Genomic DNA, 20,311 nt, shown 5'->3' on the forward strand with positions numbered 1-20,311 from the left:
ACTAATTCAACCTAATCTTTTCGAATGATGAAATGACCATTTTTCGAAAAAGAAAAGCATAACATCTGATCGGTGTTTTGTCCAACAGTTCCAGTACACTGCAGTCCACTGCTTTGAATCCAGTATCTGAAATAAACAAAAGGAAAAATTCACAAATAGTCATGTATCATTTGAGATTATGTCATGAATAAACTCATAGAACTCGAATAAAAAATTTTACTCTGAATTATTGTTTATTTCAGGCCAATGCTTAATCCTGAACAGCTAACTTATACTCCCTCATTTCTTCGCCCTCTTCCATCACTTCAGCCATTTCAGCATTTTCCCAGTTCCTCCAATGCCTCAAACTTGGGAGCCTCCTTTTGCCACATGCTTCTGTTTACATGGAACGCAAATACTTATTCTTGAATACGAAGCCACAATACTCATAAGGATCTTTGCTACACCTGTATGAACTGTAGCATGGTGGTTGAGATACGCTTTTCTCCAGAATCGCTTCCCGCAAATGTCACACGTGTGGTTTCTCACGTGTCTTCCGATCCGTGGAGCGAGCTTTTGGTTTTGATTTTTGCCCCACAAATGTCACAATCGTAAATATTATCACGATCCGCATGCCGTGCCAGGTGACCGTGCAGTCCTGCTTTACTGGAAAAAGCGTGAGTGCAGCCTTCCAGCGTACAAGCGTAAGGCCGATTGCCAAGGTGTTCGTTCCTATGTCTTTCTTGATTCTCTCGATTAACCAGCACTCCACATATTTCACAAACCTAAAATGATACATGTTCGAATAAATAGCTTTAGGAAGGGCCGGAATGTTCGTTGAAAAAATATAAAACTCGTTCGTGTCAAGCTACTGCAAATCATCAAGTCATATAACTCATATTCTACGTATCCTATCCTAGTAGAGTATTTCATGTGTTTGGGACACTTTTTGATCAGTACTTGTGCCCTGTCTACCTTGTAATTGAATAAATTTGAAATCGTTGATCTTGAAACGGCATAATTCGTAATGATATACCCGGTACATAAAATCAATGTTTTTCAATGATGCTTCATATTGGTTTGGACTTCAAAATTTGGCCTTATGTTGCAAATCCCTAAAAGTTCATTTAACTAAAAACATTTGACTTACAGATTGTGGAGGCAACTTGAACTTAGTTTTCGGTCCAGGCTTTCTCTTTGGCTCGCCTGGCTTGCGTCTCCGTCGTTTCAAAAGCTCTTCTGGTAAGGCAGGTCTTCCTCGACGACGAGGCGCCTCAGTTAGTGACACGTCCTCCCATTTTTCCGTTGTGTTTTCTGTACTTTCCTTGTCGTCACTTTGTTCAGTATATTGTTCAAATTGATCCTCCGCGATGAAATCCGGGTCATTGAAGTCCGATCCCCCAAAGTCCGGTTCACTTTCGTGATGCTCTTCAAGGTGCTCTTCCTCAAGATACACTTCCTCTTCTGGTTTTTCTATCATTGCATTTCCCTCGTCGTCGATCTGAACAGCATATTCTTGCTTAACAGGGGATTCCCCCACGGAGTTTGTATCAGAGACGAATGATGCATCCAGCACTTGTTCCGTTTGAACATCGCATATCACCTCCAGTTGATCCGACAGAAGCTTTTCGATCTTTATCTTATACTGCTCTACTAGCTTTCGTCCTTTTCCGAAAACAGCCGGGTCGGACTCCTCAATCCAAAATGCATCACTGGAAATTTCTGTATTCTGTAGAAACAAAACTTCTGAACGTTCACAAGTCGCTCGGAAATCGTTGACCAAATTAACCAATTCCAAACAACAAAAGCAAATTCGAACGGAACGATCTTTTTTTGAGACCTGTAAGAAAACATTTTAGTGTCGACTATTAAGGGTAAAATAATTAACTGATACCTCTGTACCCACAGCCAACCGAATTGTTTTCGGCAGATTTCCACTTCCAGAAAAAATGCTGGGAAGTTGATCCTTCGGCAGCGTTCTCAGGCATAATCTACACTGAAGAGATTTGCGACTATATGACCTCTTGTGATCAGAATGCTCGGGCTCGCTAGTCGCTGCGTTTTGTTTGGCAGCTGATACCGTTGACCGGTTTTTCATTTTTACCGCAAACTGTAAGCTAAAATTAAAATTAAAATTTGGAAATTATCACTTTAAAACACTAAATGCATCAGAAAATCGGAACGAAAAATGTACTGAGCTAAAAATGTTGATAAACAAAATGCTGTGAGGGGCCACTCAACTGCTTTGACATATAAAAATGGGTGATTTCGAAGAAGAAAAACTACCTAAACATTGCTAGATTTCATATAGGAAATGCGTTCGAATTTTCCGTTCAAGAGTAAGCGAACAGAAGCTTTCTTATTGGAATTTATTTCTATATAAGCTTTTGAAAGCATAGTGAATCTATAAAGCTTCCATTCGTTTAAAGCTCATGTAACGTTTAGATATGTCCAATTAGATTATTGATCGATTAACAAGCTCAGTAATCGAGTAATTTTTAACCATTTCTAGAACAATTTTTGAAAAGGCGTAACGGCCAAAATTTATTCCCTCTGATTCTTTGTCCAGATGAGATGAGTAATTTACCAGGATCCTCGGAAGATAAATTCATTCTAACTCCTAAAGAGGGAATCTTCTCAATTTCTTCTTAATTTATTTATTTTTATTAATCTATATATATAATAACCAATCTATGTATGTATATATCAAGACAAAATTTTCAAAACGACTTATCTGCTTTTGTAAACAAAGATTCAAACGACGATTTGTCGAATCTGATAGCTCTCTCACGCAAACCAACACCACCAATAGGTAGGTGAAGGTTTCCGCTACCTGTTGATGGTATTGGTTTGCGTGGGAGAGCTATCAGATTCGTCAAATCGTCGTTTGAATCTTTGTTTACAAAAGCAGATAAGTCGATTTGAAAATTTTGTCTTTATGTTCGCTAACTATTTCTGAATCACTTGGCCGATTTCAACCATACTTGGTACACACATTTTCTATCCTCAGGGGAAGTTAACAAAGGGGGTGGGATGGTTATTTGGAAAAGAGGGAGGGGTGGTGGTCATTTAAACCTTTCTCACAGATTTATCATATATGGATCCGCAATACAAAATGTCCTCACATTAGAGAGAAAATATTCGATACGGAATGGGATGCCTTACTAGATTCGGGGGCAGGGATCAGTATTATGAATTCCTTAGATTTGGTAGACCGGTACAGACTGAAAATACAGCCAGCGACCATCCGAGTTACAACGGCGGACGTATCGATTTACGGTTGTCTAGGGTACGTCAATGTACTATAAAGGACTAATCAAAGTCATTCCTACGCTAGTGGTTTCAGAGATTTCTCGGCAGCTGATCCTAGGTGCCGATTTTTGGGACTCCTTCGGCATTAAGCCGATGATCGACTTGGGACGAGGACTTGAGAACTGGAGACGGTGGAGTACCAGAACAGCTCACCGTTGTGTTTTACGGTGGAGCCATCTGGCGAGATACCGAAGCTGGAAACGGTTGAAGAGGATGAAACACTCGAGATTCCTGTCTACCAACTCAAACGACACCGAACTTAGACGAAATTGAAACCGAACACGACCTCACAGTGGAACAGCGTAGACAGCTAGCGGACGTAATAAGACAGTTTGAGTTGACAGGAGTGAGTAAATTGTGAAGAACGACACTACTCGAGCATGAGATCATACTGAAGGAAGGTGCCACACCAAGGTACGCACCAATGTACAAGTGCTCGCCTTACATACAGCACGCGATAGACAAAGAAGTAGAGAGCTTCAAAAGTCTAGATGCTATAGAAGAGTGTTATAGCGAATGGACTAACACTCTTGTTCCCGTAATGAAAAAGAACGGGAAAACGAGGGTGTGTCTGGATTCGCGAAGAAAAAACAAAATGACCGTGACGGATACGTACCCAACGGTGAATATGCAAGACATATACCGGCACCTAGAGAAAGCGAAATTCTTTACGGTAATCGACCTCAAAGACGCCTACTTCCAGATACCCTTGAAGCAGGAATGTCGCAATTACACGGCGTTCAGAACGGCAAAAGGCGTATACCGGTTCAAGGTACTTCCCTTCGGATTGACCAACGCACCGTTTACTATGTCGAGACCCATGGACACCTTGACGACATAGTGATCGCGTCCCGCGCCTTCGAGTAACACCTACGTCTAATGCGAATCGTAGCAGAAAGATTGCGGAAGGCTGGACTGACGATTTCAATCGAGAAATCAAGATTCTGCCGAAAACAAGTGGTCTATTTAGGCTACCTCCTCAATGAGAACGGAGTGGCCACAGACACGTCAATGATTCAGACGATTCTTGACTATGCGCAGCTCACAACGCAGGAGGACATACGGAGGTTGATGGGACTTGCAGGGTTCTATCAACGCTCTTCAAAAAATTACAGTAAGGTCATGGCTCCGATTACAGACTTGCTATCGAAGAAGAACCAAAACTCAAAGGTGCAGCCCACACGGGTTGTTCGCAAACGTAACGTAGGACTACGTAGCTATTCGAAATTGATGGTATTTGCCATAATAATTTGTGTCGTTTTATTAACATTGAGCAAACTGCTCGGAGGCCAACTGAATCAAAAAGTCGAATAGTTGTTCCCAGTTGGATGGACTTTGAGCCTCTAACCGTGGAATTAACATGACACATCGGCCGCTGAAGCCACTCGACTGGCTTTCAGTCGGGGACAACACAATCTATACTTTGCCACGTACGCTTACATCGCGGGCGAAAACCAAACGTTGCAAATAAATATATTTGTGATTGGTTTCACGCCACTTCTGATTCTGCTTATTTCTCCTTTATTTCGGCCATTTTAGAGGATGGTGTCCTCCAAAAAGCTCTTTTTACAAAGGTAGGTTGACTTGACTATCCGAAATAATCTTTCTTCAAAGTACAAAACTCAATCGTAAATAGCGAAGTAAATAGCGCGTCGGAGGGAGATGATGCAATAAATTTGAATGAATGGAATCACTAACAGCAACCAAGCTACCACGCCAAACCCGATGCCACCAAAACAATCCATTTTCACAATTAACTCTTTCTTTCCATAAAATGTTGGTCCTGAGAAGAACCATTTTTCATCTCCCAATGCGACTTTCCAATAACTAACTGCATCCAAGCGCTTGCCGGCACCTTGCGTTGAAACTGTCCGACCGCCACTTGATGATTTTTCGCTAAGCCTCCAAAATTGGGAATGAATTTTCCGCATTGCCACTGCCACCCACGCCTTCGTGCTGCTGTGTCCGCTCCGATGCATCGAATGTCGAACCGCTCTTTGTGGAATCCCGATCTAAATGGCTAGCGCGCGCCGAACAGCAGCTTTCATGTATTTAATAAATTAAGCCCGTTAGCCCCACCCTTTTGTGATATGATATGGGTGTAAATAAAACGTGCACTCATAACGATTAATGAAGGGGCGAGGCTAATGGAATTACTTCATTAGATATAAGAAAGGTGGTTTTCGACGCGCGCGAGCCATTTGGATGGGGATTCCGCAGACAATGTGGGAGAATGTTATTTGCCACTGCCTTGCAAGCGGGAAAAAATGCAACAAAAATATATAAGAGATTTAAGAAAAAATAGGTTTTACGTAAAACAGTCAAAACTAGGCACGTTACATTTGCAACTAGTTGGAAAACGCATCATACGTGAAAAAAAAATGTTTTGCACTTTTTTCCCAAGCAGTTTTGTCAAAAATTCAAAAACAAAATATACAAGAAAGGCAAAGTATTTTTCACACTAATCAGGCCATAATCTAACACATGAGATTCAAAATAATTATTACCAATGGGAAAAAGTATATCTTTGTCGTCATTTTTCAACGAATTATAACAGAAAATCCATCTTCCACTCGAAACATTTCAATTTTTATGGCTCAGATTCATCTGGGGGATTACTAGGTAGTAAATATGGTCACTACATGGGAAATAATGAGTGGAGCTCTTGTTAATAAACAGAAAAACAAATAATTTGTTGATGGCAATACAGTTGCTACTGCCTTATAAATGGTTAAACCGCTGGTTAAACCGGAGTCCCGATCAAAATGCGTCGCGCGCCGGGAGGCAATTTTCTTGTATTCAATAAATTAAGCCCGTAAATTTGAATGGATGGCAGCACTAACAGAAACCACGCTTCCACGTCAAACGCCGATGCCACAGAAACAGTCCATTTTCGCAATTAAACCTTTCTGTTCAGAAAATGCCAGTCCTGAGAAGAACCAATTTTCTTTCCCCAATGCACGTTCCCAATCTATATACATAAAAATGAAAATTGAATTTCGTCGGGTCTGCTAGTAATGTAATAAAAGCATCGCCGCTGGCGGCACGGCAATCGGGATCGCAAAAGTGCTATTTTTATAGTCAACCCTTTCTTCATATGAAATGCTGGTTCGTTGAGGTTGAATGATCTACAGCAACACACCGAGGACCACCACCAATGCGATGGATTTCCGTTGAAAATGTTACCAGCGCCTCCGTGATGCTGTGTCCGCTCCGCTGCGATCGCTTTGATGCGTCCGCTCTGCGTGAAATCTTGATTAAACTGGTGATTAGATCCAAACCCGCAAGTTGCTTGATTTTGATGTCTGTGCTAGTGATGCATGTACGTGATTGGTTGGATTACCTATTTCTAAACCTTTTATCAATTATCAATAATGAATAGTTAAAAATTTAGTATTTTCATATAAATACAAAGACGCGTTGACTCATCCTTGATCGAATAAATACTTGATACTTAAAAAAAATTCTTACTCTAGGGAAGATCCATTAATTACGTAACGCAAAAATTGAGAATTTTCAACATCCCATCCCCCCTATGTAACACTTTTTGTATGAAACATTTCAAAATTTTGTATGGACCGTAACACCACAGACAAACAGACGTAACAGCTTGAACATTTAAAAAAAAAATCCATCGCCCAACTCCTCTACCACCATCTTGCGAGCATGTTACACGAAACAATGTTTCGTATGACATTGTCACCAGAAGGCGCTGGAGTGAAATGTCAAACTCGAAGGATTACGACGCTTGCGCCTCTAGTTGTGAATTGCGCAATCTATCATATTCAAATCCAGCGTTGAAGTCATTGTCGATGGGAATTTCTCTAGTGTTACGTCTGTTTGTCTGTGGTAACACTTCGCTCAACTCCGCCTCTAAGCGTTACGTAATTTGTGGACGCTCTCCTATGGTATTTAAATGATTCGTATGTATTTTCTTATTTGTTCATCCCCTTTCTTTATTCATCTGTCGCAATAACAAATCACAGAGTCATTCCTCTTGATCGGGTAATATTAAACCTCCTTTCCGCATATCCCGCCACAATCTCTAATCAGAACGTTCGAAATACCATCCGCACATCCAAATGTCGAATTTTTCTTTCTGATCACAATCGTCTATAAATCTAAAACTTTTCACATCCCCATCATATTATTCTTGCGAAGTAACACTACTAACTATAACACAGGATGCATTTATTGGGGGGGTGTTCTGACTTGTCAATATCCCCAACTCAGCCATCTTTGATTTTTGTATGGAATTTTGGCTTGTTTGTTTACCCCCCGCGCTGGTTATTCCCATCTACTGACGAAGTCGTTTAAAGGTCCTTGTATAACATATCATTTTTCCTTTTTTCCGTCATCGGAGCTCAGCCATTCCATATCGATTCGGTTTCCTAATGCCTGTTTTGGTACCCTTCTTCTAATTTGTTTTTCACTGCTACTGGTACACTGTTATATTCAACACTACTTTAAACTTTAATGAACGCCTCAATAAATCCAAAGAAAGCGTCCGCGTGAAGTGCAGCCAATCAGATCTTGATAATCTTTCCAATTTACTAAAATTTTCTTCAAGAAACAATTTTCAGTTTATGACAGCTGTTTTCCTCTCTAACGTCCGTTCTCTTTCATGGCACACTTCCCGAGCAGCACAAGTTAGTCAAAAATGGTTGCAGCAACTTGATTGTGACTGAATCTGGTCACATATAAGTTGCAGTAGCCTATGTGGAACATGTGTGCTGCTAGGGTTCGAACTGTGTCATCAGGGAATGTAAAACAAAAACATGGCCAATAACAACAACATTTTCCTCTTTTGTGAATCTTGAGACAAACTTAACTCGCAATAAGCGTTTGTCCTAAACTGCAAAAGAATAGGACAATGATCGCCTGCAGCGCATTTTGAGAAGCAGTCGGTTTTCGACGATGTTTTTGGTTAAATAAGTATCAGTTATCAAAGTTTAGACATAAACTTATCCAGATAAAAATACAATAGAGTTGCAATAAAATATCACAAAAATGCAATACATTTTATTGATCAGCATTAAATTCTATTGTTTTTATATCATACCAATTGGGTCCTAAAGCCCTACCTCGTTTATGGTTGCAAACGACAGTGCATCGGTCAAGAATACTTGAACCGATGTTATAAAAATTCTGGTAAATTTCTAAATCAGTAAAAACAATATTTTTGTGTTTAAGACATTTTAAGGCAAATTTTGGACTGTGCAACATTTCAGCACGAATCAACCATCAGCCCAAAACTTCAGGCTCATACATTAACTGTCAAAGGTTGAGTCAAGTGCCCTGCGGTGTTTTACTAGTGCGTTTGAATCATATTATTCCGTACGTCAAACGAGACCAAAAATGTCGTGGAAGCATTTTTCATCTATTTTTAAATTTCAAATTAAACAATGTTCCTTTCGATTTCTGAGTCAAAAGAAAAAATGACGCGTTCAGGATGATTAGCTTCATCGTTCCATGAAAGAAAATCGAATATCGATTCTTCATTTTAGGACCCAATTGAAGCAAGCCGCAACCCAGAATCTTTTGATACTACGTTCTCTACCTTTTCTTTTTGTCCATATATGTTTTTGTTTGGACATTTGATAAATATCGTGAGGATTTTATTGTCACCTGCAGTATCGGATTATATGCTTGCAGAACTTAAAAATCACATAAGCCAAAACGCTTCCTCCAGGCGGTTGAAATTCTTCGGCATACCACTTTTGCCTTCTGTACCGAACGATAATCAGACAAAATATGTTTCACGCCGCGTTTATTGCCATTATTACTTAATCCGTAATGCAATTCTCATTTTTTTTTCTAGTTGATCAAGAAATTGATGAGTACGATCTCTTTATTTATCCATCAAAATAATTTTAAAAAATTCAAATTTTTTTTCAGGCGGACCAAAATATTGAAGAGGAATACCTGGAGAATGACGAAGATGATGGAGCTGAAGATTAACCGTCAGAGTATTGCGAAACCCGAAAAAAATACTGCAGCCGATGATCATTCAGAAGGGAACAACGATTCAGGGCCGTGTGATTAATCATCAACGGTTGAACGCACAGATTCTGGAAACGTCTGCCAAAACTGTTATGCCGGCATTACTTTGGAACGGATGAGAATATACGTTTTCACTACTTAAAAAAGCATCGAAAAAACTTAAAACGTCAGAAATATCTAATGCGGAATTACACTATTTAGAATGTCGAACATCTCTTCACAATTCGTTCACGTATACAATAAAACAATTAAGGAAAAAGTGATATTTTCACTTGAAATTCAACTATATGTTATAAAATAATGTATAAACAACTCGATCACAGCACAAAATTTTACGCACCTTGTTGATACTATTTTGTTGATGTTTAAAGATTGCAAATCTCGCAAATCTACACCAAAGGGTCCTTTCACAAATTACGTAACGCTGAAGGGGGAGTCAAGCCGAGCGTTACGGTCCATACAAAAAAATTAAACCTTCCATACAAAAAGTGTTACGAGGGGGAGGGTGGGGGTCCGAAATCACCAAATTTAGCGTTACGTAATTTTAGAAAGAACCCAAAGAACGTTTTATAAGAGCTCAATGATTTACAAAAAGGTGAGAAGGAATCCTAAATATTAGTGTATTAGTGAATGGTGAAAGTTCAATAAAAATAGATATTAGAGTAAGAAAAAACATATTTTGTGGGCGTGACATTTGTGTATGTATGATAAAATGCTTTTACTACTCCATTCGAACAAGCTCCCATAACTAGCCGTGCAATGGTGTCACCATTTTTTGTTTACTTTCTCCACCATCCACGCGCTCGTAGTTGGTCTTCTCCCTCACATTAGGATGTATGCTCATTTGTGAGAATGTAAACGAAATGTTCACCGTGGCGTATAGTCACTTTATCACAGACTGGCGGATAGAATGTTTTAATTCATGTGATGAAAATACTTCTCAGTCAAAAGTAAAATAGATTTGAAACGATTGTAGCATCTGAATATTTATGATTGCTTTTAATTTCAGGAAGTTGATATGAACATAATCTTCACAAAGACCGAAGGGAAGAAAATGAACTGATTGAATCGCTTCGTGAATCAAAGAAACCCAGTGAAAAAACCATCAAGCAGATTACGCATCTGCTGTGCATCTTGATCTCGAACTACGGAGTGTGAGTATGATACACTGCCAAAAATATCTGTATCAGATATATGTGTCGCCGTTATAAATTTTTGCAATAGCTCCACCCAAATATAATCGATATAGAACCACACATAAATTAAATAATTGCTAATTCGAGACCACACGTAAAGTTTATTTAGATATATATTTTATTAGCAGTTCACGTGGAGAATGGTTATGAGTGCGCTGATATACATCATAAGTTAAATTTATGGATGTTTGCCAATAAATATGTGTGAACTCAGAAAAATATATTAAGCTCGTTTAGTGGAATGTATTAAACCGTCTAAGACGAATTAAGTACTGTCCATTTAATTCCACCAGTTAATTTTCGTTATCTTTGCAGATACGTATTTCGACCACAACTGTGTGGTCGTCTTCAGTGTCTTGTACTTGACTCGACTTGTGAACTTTTAGTAGTGTACCAGTTACGTTCGTATGCAAACGTAATTAATACAATTTAATTTACTATAAGCGTGCACCATCCTATTATAAAGACACGCTTGCTAAGTCTTTGGTTCAGTCCTATCCCGTACATGCATCTACAGTTTCGATTGTACCACATGTAAGTTTCAAAACAACTGTTTTTCATTACCCATGTGTTTAGTCTACATTCACAATACTGCCCGCATAATTAAAAACGATATGTAGTTTTGTTGTTACTATTCACATGACATAAATAATATTGTTACTATTTATACCATTGTCGATTTAAAATGTGACTATATGTTCAACTAGAACAGGTAATATAACACATTGTTAAGCTACGGTACCATATGCAATAATTTCATAATTTATTGTTTCTTTACAATTTGTTATTATCCACTATGTTGGAAAAATACGATAATTTACTTTAAATTGCTTATAGTTGACACAGTAACAATATGGATTATTGTTTCAAAATAATCAAGTATCTTCTGAAATTTTTAATTTGTGATAGGTGGTGGTGGTTTCACGCAAACTAGAGGAATTATATCATTCAAATATAAAAGTACCATACACGATCCAGTTTTCCAAAAGTGTGTGTGTTTTTAATAGAACGTATAGTGCTCATGCATTGTGCAGCTGCCATGTTAGATTTTGGTGAATTGCTCGAGAAAGTTACGGTTCTTGATGCTCATTATTTAGTTGATTATTTGGATCGTAAATTGTTTATTGCACTGAACAAAAAAGGTAAGTAATAGAATTAACAAAATTTAAATAAAGTAGCCTATGATATTTATAATCTGATGTTTTTTTGCTTCCAATAGTTCCTGCTGGTTGGATTTGTGACAGTCAGACGGGTTGTTGTCGATTTTTCTTCGGTAAGTTTCTTTTACGTACTTTAAAATTGCATGCATACTTAGACTTAGTAATTCTTTCATGCGTTTCTTGTAGTCAACATGGTTCTGATGCACGGATGCGGCTTAATTCCGGGCACGCGCGACCAGAATATATGTAGTATGAAGTGTACTATGTACTAAGTGTTTTATAGTTTCTTCTGAAGTTTAATCTGTTAATAATATTGCTTCTGAAACGGTGCTTATGATGTAAAACTACCTATTCAGTTTATAGACAATACAATGTGTGTATATTTAATAGCAATGTTTTAACTTTATAATTGAGGAAAATAATGAAATGGTCTTCTTACTTCTGAATGATATGATATACGGTGCGCCATTTTTTCTCCTATCATACTATTGTATACATACCGCACCCCATATTGTATCTCATGAAAAACATGGATTATAACTTTACTATACCATATCTTGTATTGCTAAAAAAATGTACTGGAAAATGAAAGTTTTTATATTGTAATTATACTTAACCGCCTATTACCCATATAGTCGATTTGCTAAATACAACATAACATATTGTGAAGATGATTTATGATGAGGTTAGCTTATCTTAAGTATGAACAACAATCAGTATAGTAAGAGTAGTGTTATTTATAATCATGTATGATCAGAGAAACGGTACAGTTATGGTTCAGGATTATGCGGGTGGTTTTAGGCTCTGTACTCCATTGCACGGTGACGTCATCACCAAGATTTTTTTATGTACAGGTTATATGACTTCGTCAGTACATGGGAATAACCAGCGCGGGGGGGGGGGGGACATACATTTTCAGTGCAAAACGTATTTAAACAAACGAGCATAAATGCCATACAAAAATCAAAGATGGCTGAGTTGGGGATATTGACAAGTCAGAACCAAGATGAATACACAGCTAGGTGCTTCAATTTGCCAAGTTTATGGACGAGAAGAAGGCGGGGGTGAAAAATTCATTCTCGGTGCAAAACATAAACAAACCGGCTGGCTCTCCCATACTAAAATCCAAGATGGCTGAATCGTGAATTTGGCAGATTGGAACACCTAGTGGTGTATTCATCTTGGTCAGAACACACCCCAATAAATGCATTCTGGTCATCACATCGTCTATCTTTTTTCCACCTGTTGAAAATTAGAAACAACAGGACCAGTACTTGTCAAATTTGACAGGTAGTGGTCCTGTTGTTTTCTAATTTTTATCAAGTTTTATCAAGTGGGAGAAAGAGATAGCAAAGATCCGTGCAATGATCTATGGCTCTATTTGAACGGCAGAGGCGATGGGAAGCATGCTGGTAAAAAAAAACTATCATATGGAGCTGGGAGGGAGATACAGACTCAAAAAATATGAATGTCAAAGCAGACCTAACTTTAGTTGTCATGCAATGTCACCGCAGACCTAGCTGAAATTTATCTATGAATGGGGAGTATCGATACTGATAATTTACTTGAAAACGGTAAAGAGCACAAAAATTATATTGAACATTATCAGTATTTAAAATGACCGTTGTTTAACAAAAAAACTTAATGTAATCGATCCGGTCCATCAGGGAGCTCGCGAGAAGACAATAGTACCAGTGGGTTTTTCCTGGACAGTCTAATTCACGTTTCACAACTCTTCACATATTTCTCCACAGCTGCTGACATGCCAGGCCACCAAAAGAATTCACGCATGATTCTTTTCATCGCCGTTTCCCCAACGTGACCTTCGTGTGCTGATTGCATAGCCTGGATTCTTAATGATTTTGGAAGAATCACGTTGTTGTCCTTGAACAGTAGGTTCCTAAGCAACGTAACTCTTTTCAATATTTTTCGAACTTCCTTTCAATGAATTCGAACTTTGCCAGACTGGGATCTCAATGATAGGTTTCGATAGCGGTTTTGACTAATTGCAGTTCATCATCATTTTCGGACCTAGATTGAATGTGATGCCACGTAAGTTCCATATTCCCAGAATCAAGGGAATACAAAAAATGATGTTCATTGTCGATGTCGAATGAATTGCTGTGATGAACTTTGTAAACATCTTAAAAATCACTCTAATAAAGTAAAAAAAAATGCCATCTGCGAATCTCGCACTAATCTGAATAGCGCATCTGCTATATTGAGGTTACCTGATGCATAGACATTTATTTAGAGACAATAATCATGTAATGACTATTAATAAATACCTTGAAAATCATATTGCTGTATGCGCAACGCCCATGAGTCGGCTCTAGACACAGCACACCTCCCCAATCTGTATTTACCGTTGAAAATTAATTCGTTGGCTTCCGAGTCCGTACGAACAGCAAATGTTTTACTCAAAAGATATGTAGTAAAACACTCAATTCCCCATACTACAGCAAGTGCTTCCCTATGGCTTAGTGGATAACGCTGTTCTGTAGGCGTTAACGACTTGGATGCACACGAAATGACTCTTGGTACGGACTGACTGTTGAACTGCACTAAGATTGCGCCTAGACCGAGTGGTGAAGCGTCAACGAAAAGTTCAGTTCTATCTCGTGGATTATAGTAACCCAACCGCTGGATGGTGTACGTCGAAAGGTCGCGAAACGCTTCAAATTCGTTATCCTCGTTGGCGATCCAATAGAAACTGTCAATATTGGAAAGGCGACGCAAGTATTCTGTTTTATCTGCTCGATTAACCAGGAATCGATCAATGTACGTCACCAGTCCTAAGAAACTTTTAACTTCTTGACAAGAATTCGGTTTCTGGAAAGTCTGTATAGCGTATCTTTTCGTCCTCAACATCCCATCCATCAGCTGTTAGTTTGAATCCCACAAAAGTGATGGGAAAACATACTTTTTTACATTTTTGCTATTAGCTGCTTCAATTTATCATCAATCACGTGACTCAATACGTTAGCATATAGTCTGGAAGATGCCGAAAGATTTTGCCGAAGAAGGTACGTAGCTGGAAGGTCTACAAAAAATGTTATTACGTTTCGTAAATTGATTGAAACCATATGCAAGAAATCAATGTTTCTGCCAGCACTACCGGGCGACCTATGCTTATCGAAAGGCAAAATCCATTTTCCTTCTTGTCGGTTATTTTTCTTTGTGAAATGATTCAGGATAGCTCCCATGAGCTCTAAAACCCAATAAGAACAATTATTTTGAAATAACACTCAGGTAAATTATTGGTCTACGTAGTTCGGCAGTGCTGGCAGAATAAACGATTTTTTGCATATGGTTTGAACACTCAATCTTCGAAACGTTATAACTTTTTTCGTAGACGTTCCAGCAACGTGCCTTCTTCAGCAAAGTTTTTCGGCATCCTTTGGGTTATACTTTAACGCAATGTGCCACTTGGTTTACGATGAACTGAAACCCCTAGTAGTAGAAATGCAAAAATATACGTTCTCCCATACTAATTTCCATACAAACTTCAAACGCGATGCGGAAAGCGAGGAAGCAACCAATCGGTCTCAAATTCTGCACAGTTGTTCAGGTCCCAGAATGGCTTCGAAAAACCATTGATTTGAAAAAATGACCATGACGCCCCACTCTAATATATATATATATATATATATACATATATATCGATTAGGTCCTCTCAAATCGATTACCAGTCGTATGTTATCTTTCCCCTTCGGAACCACTAGCATGGAGGAGCAAAATGGCGTATCCATGCTCTCATTCACGGGTTCAATAATGTCTAGCAGCCTTTCTCGTACGATCGATTTTAATGCCAATGGAATGTTCGTTAAGATATTCCTACTCGAGGTGACTGACTTGTCATAGTGTATTAAGCAGGAGGAATATTGAATTTCGGGAATGCTCCTCCACTTTTTACAGCTCTGATTCCAAGCCTTTGGAGGTTAAATTCGAAATCACTGGCTGAGTAACATGAGGAGATTTTCAGGCTCAATAGAAGCACACACTCAAATAAATCTGTAAGGATATTCTATCAGAAATTTCCCATACGTTTTATTTTCCATCCGTCATATCTACTTTACATGTATGCCTATGCAAATAGAATGTGGATCACTTGAAATTAGTTGATGTTCATATAAATATTACAGATATTAGTTCACATAGAAATTATATTCAGCACGAAGATACCTGTTATATGTTCTGCACACAAGGAATGTAATTGTCGCTGAAAAATGCAAAAAACAAGCGACAAAAGAGAATAGCGATAACTCTTTGTCCCCATCTGCAGAGGATCACTGACAAAAATCCAATCATATCCATTATGTGTGGCACACATAAATTTTGACTATAGCATTTCCCACATAACGGCTATGTGAATTCGCATAGCATATATGTGGAAACACACATAACCGTTATTAACTAATAACCTCCCATAGCGGGTGGTTATTAACGCACACATAAAATTTATTTGTAAATTTCTTTAGATTTTTGCCAATAAAAATGTGTGGATTTTTATTAGTGTACATTGTTGCGTTCCATTTTATTTGCAACAAACATGGAGAGATAATTGTTGTGAACTTTTCAAACTGCGATAACTTGTGTATTTTAGAAGTAAAACGCAAATCATGTCAACAGATGGTTAAGTTTATGTCTAATCTATGATAACTGATACTAATTTAACCAAAAACATCATCGGAAACCGACTACTTCTCAAAATGCGTGGCAGGCGATAATTGTCCTATTCTGTTGCAGTTTGGGACAAACGTTTATTGCGAGTTGAGTTTGTCCCAACATTTACAAGAGAGGATAATGTCGTTGTCATTGGCAATGTTGTTATTTTACATTCCTTGTCTGCACATAATAATGACAAAGCCGATGTTTTCGCGCATGTTATACTTGTATGACAGGAGTTTCTCCTAACATTCTGTATTTCAGTTGGTGATGTCGAGCCTGAAAACTTATAGACATAAATTCCTCGGACATAAAACTAAATTCTTCGACATTATATTTATCGAAGCTAAAAAAGTGAGCTGATACCAACATCTAATAACAGGTATTGTATTAATTTATAATTTTATTTATTTTGTGAATGCGAACCACGGGAATTTTACAAGTTGTAACCGTATTACATGTTTATATTATAATAAAAAACTATGCATGTTTTCGTAATCAATAAATACTTGTACTGCCTTGGGTATTGCCGCGTTTAATTTATTCACAATTGCTCGCTGAAACTGCACTTTTTCGATATATGAAGCTCCCATCAAAATGATTTGAACAACATATAAGTGATAAGAAAATTATTTTGAGCTTTTTAGTGGAATGTCTTCACTTGTCCTAAGACGAGTTTATACCATCCCATTGAATTCCACCATTAAGTGGTGGAATTCAATGGGATGGTATAAACTCGTCTTAGAACAAGGGAACATATAAGTAAAAAATGTTTTGCATATATTTTCTCCAACTATCTAAATCGACTAATATTGGACGGACTAATAATATCCATACATGGTTAATGATTGTAAGACTGATATTAATTACACATAACAAGAACATGAGCGTATACACAGGATATTATATGCATTGCATATAACTTTTACTCAGCATCTTTCGTCCAATATACAATCTATAGGATTATCTAATAGTGCAGAATTATATGCGATGCATATAACAATAATCGAGGAAATTAGCTCAGTGCAGAATATCGGATAGCAGTGTAGACCTACCAAGCAAGGAATAGCTTTCGGAGACTATGTAAAATTTTTACTGTAAAACTGGTCTGTCCTCCGATATATATGAAGGCGCCTCAAATGTATCAAGTACTTTGATCCCATCTGAACATGCGTAGGGCTATTATATATTCCCCGTCTATATTTTTCGTTCTCGTTAAGCTCCCTGATTTTTTTCTCAGAGAGGGTATTGACTTGAGCCCCGAAGTCTATAAGAAACTCACAAGGCATGCCTGCTACCGTCACTGCAATCATCCCTTGATCTTCCATGGACAATGCAGCTCAAATATATCAGATGGACGTACCTGCGCAAAATGAAATTTAAGAATAAACAGTTTCGTACTTAATTTATTTGTCAATCAGTTCCATTTCAACACAGCTTGAACATATTTTTGTTCACGAGAAGAACATTATTGTTGTTTACAACAACGAAAAGTTTACATTCAAACAAAATGAAAAATGAAATTTAAGAATAAACAGTTTCGTACTTAATTTATTTGTCAATTAGTTCCATTTCAACATAGCTTGAACATATTTTTTTTTCACGAGAAGAACATTATTGTTGTTTACAACAACGAAAAGTTTACATTCAAACAAGCCAAAAACAAAACAAAGTATACATTCATTGTAAAAAAAATCACTTCATAAAACTTAAAAAATCATCAGTTCAGGTTTTTTTTTATAATTCTGTAGATGCACTTAGGGAAGATCCATAAAGTACGTCACGCAAAAATAGGCGATTTCCAACCCCCTCCCCTTTGTCACGTTTTTTGTAACAAACCCCAAAATTTTTGTATGGATCGTCACGCTGCTCAGAACCCCCCCTCCCCCCTAGAGGCGTGACGTACTTTGTGGACGGCCCCTTACTTCTTTTTCTTCGGCGGTTCGATGGCAGCCATTCGCTTTGAGTTCTGTTTCCATGGTATCTGAGTCCGAAATTCTTTTACGTGACATACGGCTTTTACCTTAAAGATGGTAAACATTGTTGACTCGTCATGGATCCCGAGTAGTTCCATAGAATTCACGAGAAGATCCCGCCACGTTTCGTATAAGTGACGTATACCTTCTCCTTCCGCAGTCGGTTTACATTCTGGTACGATCAAAGACGAAATGTAAAGTTGTTGTAAACTTGACAAACATTTTGATTCCTCCTTATTGACGGGCAACTCCCTCTTGGACAACACCGTCATTGTTTTGCTTGTCATCTGCCTCCAATAAAACAGTCTCGGTGCGCGAGTTGCGTAGTAGTTCATTTTCTTCTCGTAACTGTTTGACTTCCTCAAGCAATGAAACAATGCGACCCTTCGCCAGTTTCAGTTCGTTTTTCAGTTCCCGTCTTTTTGGCTGACGTAATATTATAGTGTCCGGTGACTCACTATAGGAAAATGGGAATAATACACAAATACATATCAATATACTGATATGCAAATAATTTTTGCTTTACAACGATTATGTCCAGATAATTGCAACTGAATTTATCTAGGTTACTTCCATTCGTGAACCCTACCATACGTTGGGTAACCTCGGAAATGTTTCAGCAATCGTTGCTTTACTAGAGGTTACCCTTAAGAACTTCAAGGCCTATCGCCAAACTATTACACAGAGAAAAAATCTCACTGTTAAAAATCGAGCCGCATCACGACTTTTCACTTGTCAATAATTATCATTTGACGAAAATTCTCATGTCAATCAACAATCATATTGTCAAGACCTATCGCTTGATGGATTGTTCCACCATCAGGAAATCTTTTTAGTTTACCATTAACAATCAACTACTCCAATATCTAATCGCTTGACAGTTTCTCAGTCCAATCTCTGAGGTTGTCAGGACCTATCGCTTGACAGATTATTCAGATCAATCCCTAGAGTTTGCCAAGACCTATTACAATCTACGATAACCAATCAACCATTCCGTTATTTTTGCTTGTCTCTGGACACATCACTGATATTATCAAGCATTAAACAATTCTTCAAAACACCATCGCTTAACTATAATAGAATTTTGTTATTAAAAATACATACCTTCGTCGGGAGCTGCTATCCTCCACCACGCCATTGTCGTAGTTCATCATGGTTTGACGCCAACGAGTTTATTAAATTGATGTTCGACGGCCGCAAACAGCTGGGGTGATGATGGCACTAGTTGAAGCCACACGATCGACACGGCGCCTGTCGATCACTCAGCACCGAGACCTTTCACTTCGTTCGACGACCGCCTCGTGAACGACGATGAAGCGAACGACGTTAACGGTTATTTTCCGCGACCGCTGAACAGCATGGATGAGTGGGACGCCTGTCATTAATATAGGATCCCTACTCATAAACACAACAAAAATAGAAACACTACTAGGCACAATTAAAGACAAGACACGCGAAACAGATCAGAGCAATGTTTTTTTATAAAATAGACTGTGCAGACAGCGAAGCCTGTTACATCGGAATGACTAGCACTGAGTTGAAGCAAAGAATATCAGACCATGGCTCGAATGTAATGAAGCATAAAACACTAATAGATGAGGGACACACAAACACTGACACGGAAGTTCTGTGGATACGGGAAACAACAGCACTCGTTAATCATGCAGCGATGACGAATCACTACTACAAGCTACAAGAAGCTACAAGGAGCAAAACTACTAGATAGAACATTCAAAACAAACAACCTACCCATCCTTGAGAGTTGCCACATATACAATTGTAAACACACTGTAAACAAACGAACAGACACAGACAACCTCCATATAGCTTATGCGGCTTTCTTACATACATTAAAGAACGAAAGAAATACTCAAAGAAGATGAGAACAAAAACAAACAACATAAGGAAAATTCTCAAACAAAATTGTAAAACACACACACTTAGAATTAAAATCATATGCTAACACACACAAAGTCCAGACACCGAATTTCTGACAGCAGAATTTTATTCTGCCAAA

The 20,311-nt window shown here is 38.2% G+C and overlaps 1 pseudogene; it reads right to left on the reverse strand.

Moving 5' to 3' along the window:
* Positions 1-235: 235 nt before the first annotated feature.
* On the reverse strand, positions 236-19,460 carry LOC134209270 (zinc finger and SCAN domain-containing protein 21-like; annotated as a pseudogene).
* Positions 19,461-20,311: the final 851 nt, after the last annotated feature.

This window comes from Armigeres subalbatus, chromosome 1 (genome assembly GCF_024139115.2).
Source record: "Armigeres subalbatus isolate Guangzhou_Male chromosome 1, GZ_Asu_2, whole genome shotgun sequence".
Lineage (NCBI taxonomy): Eukaryota > Metazoa > Arthropoda > Insecta > Diptera > Culicidae > Armigeres > Armigeres subalbatus.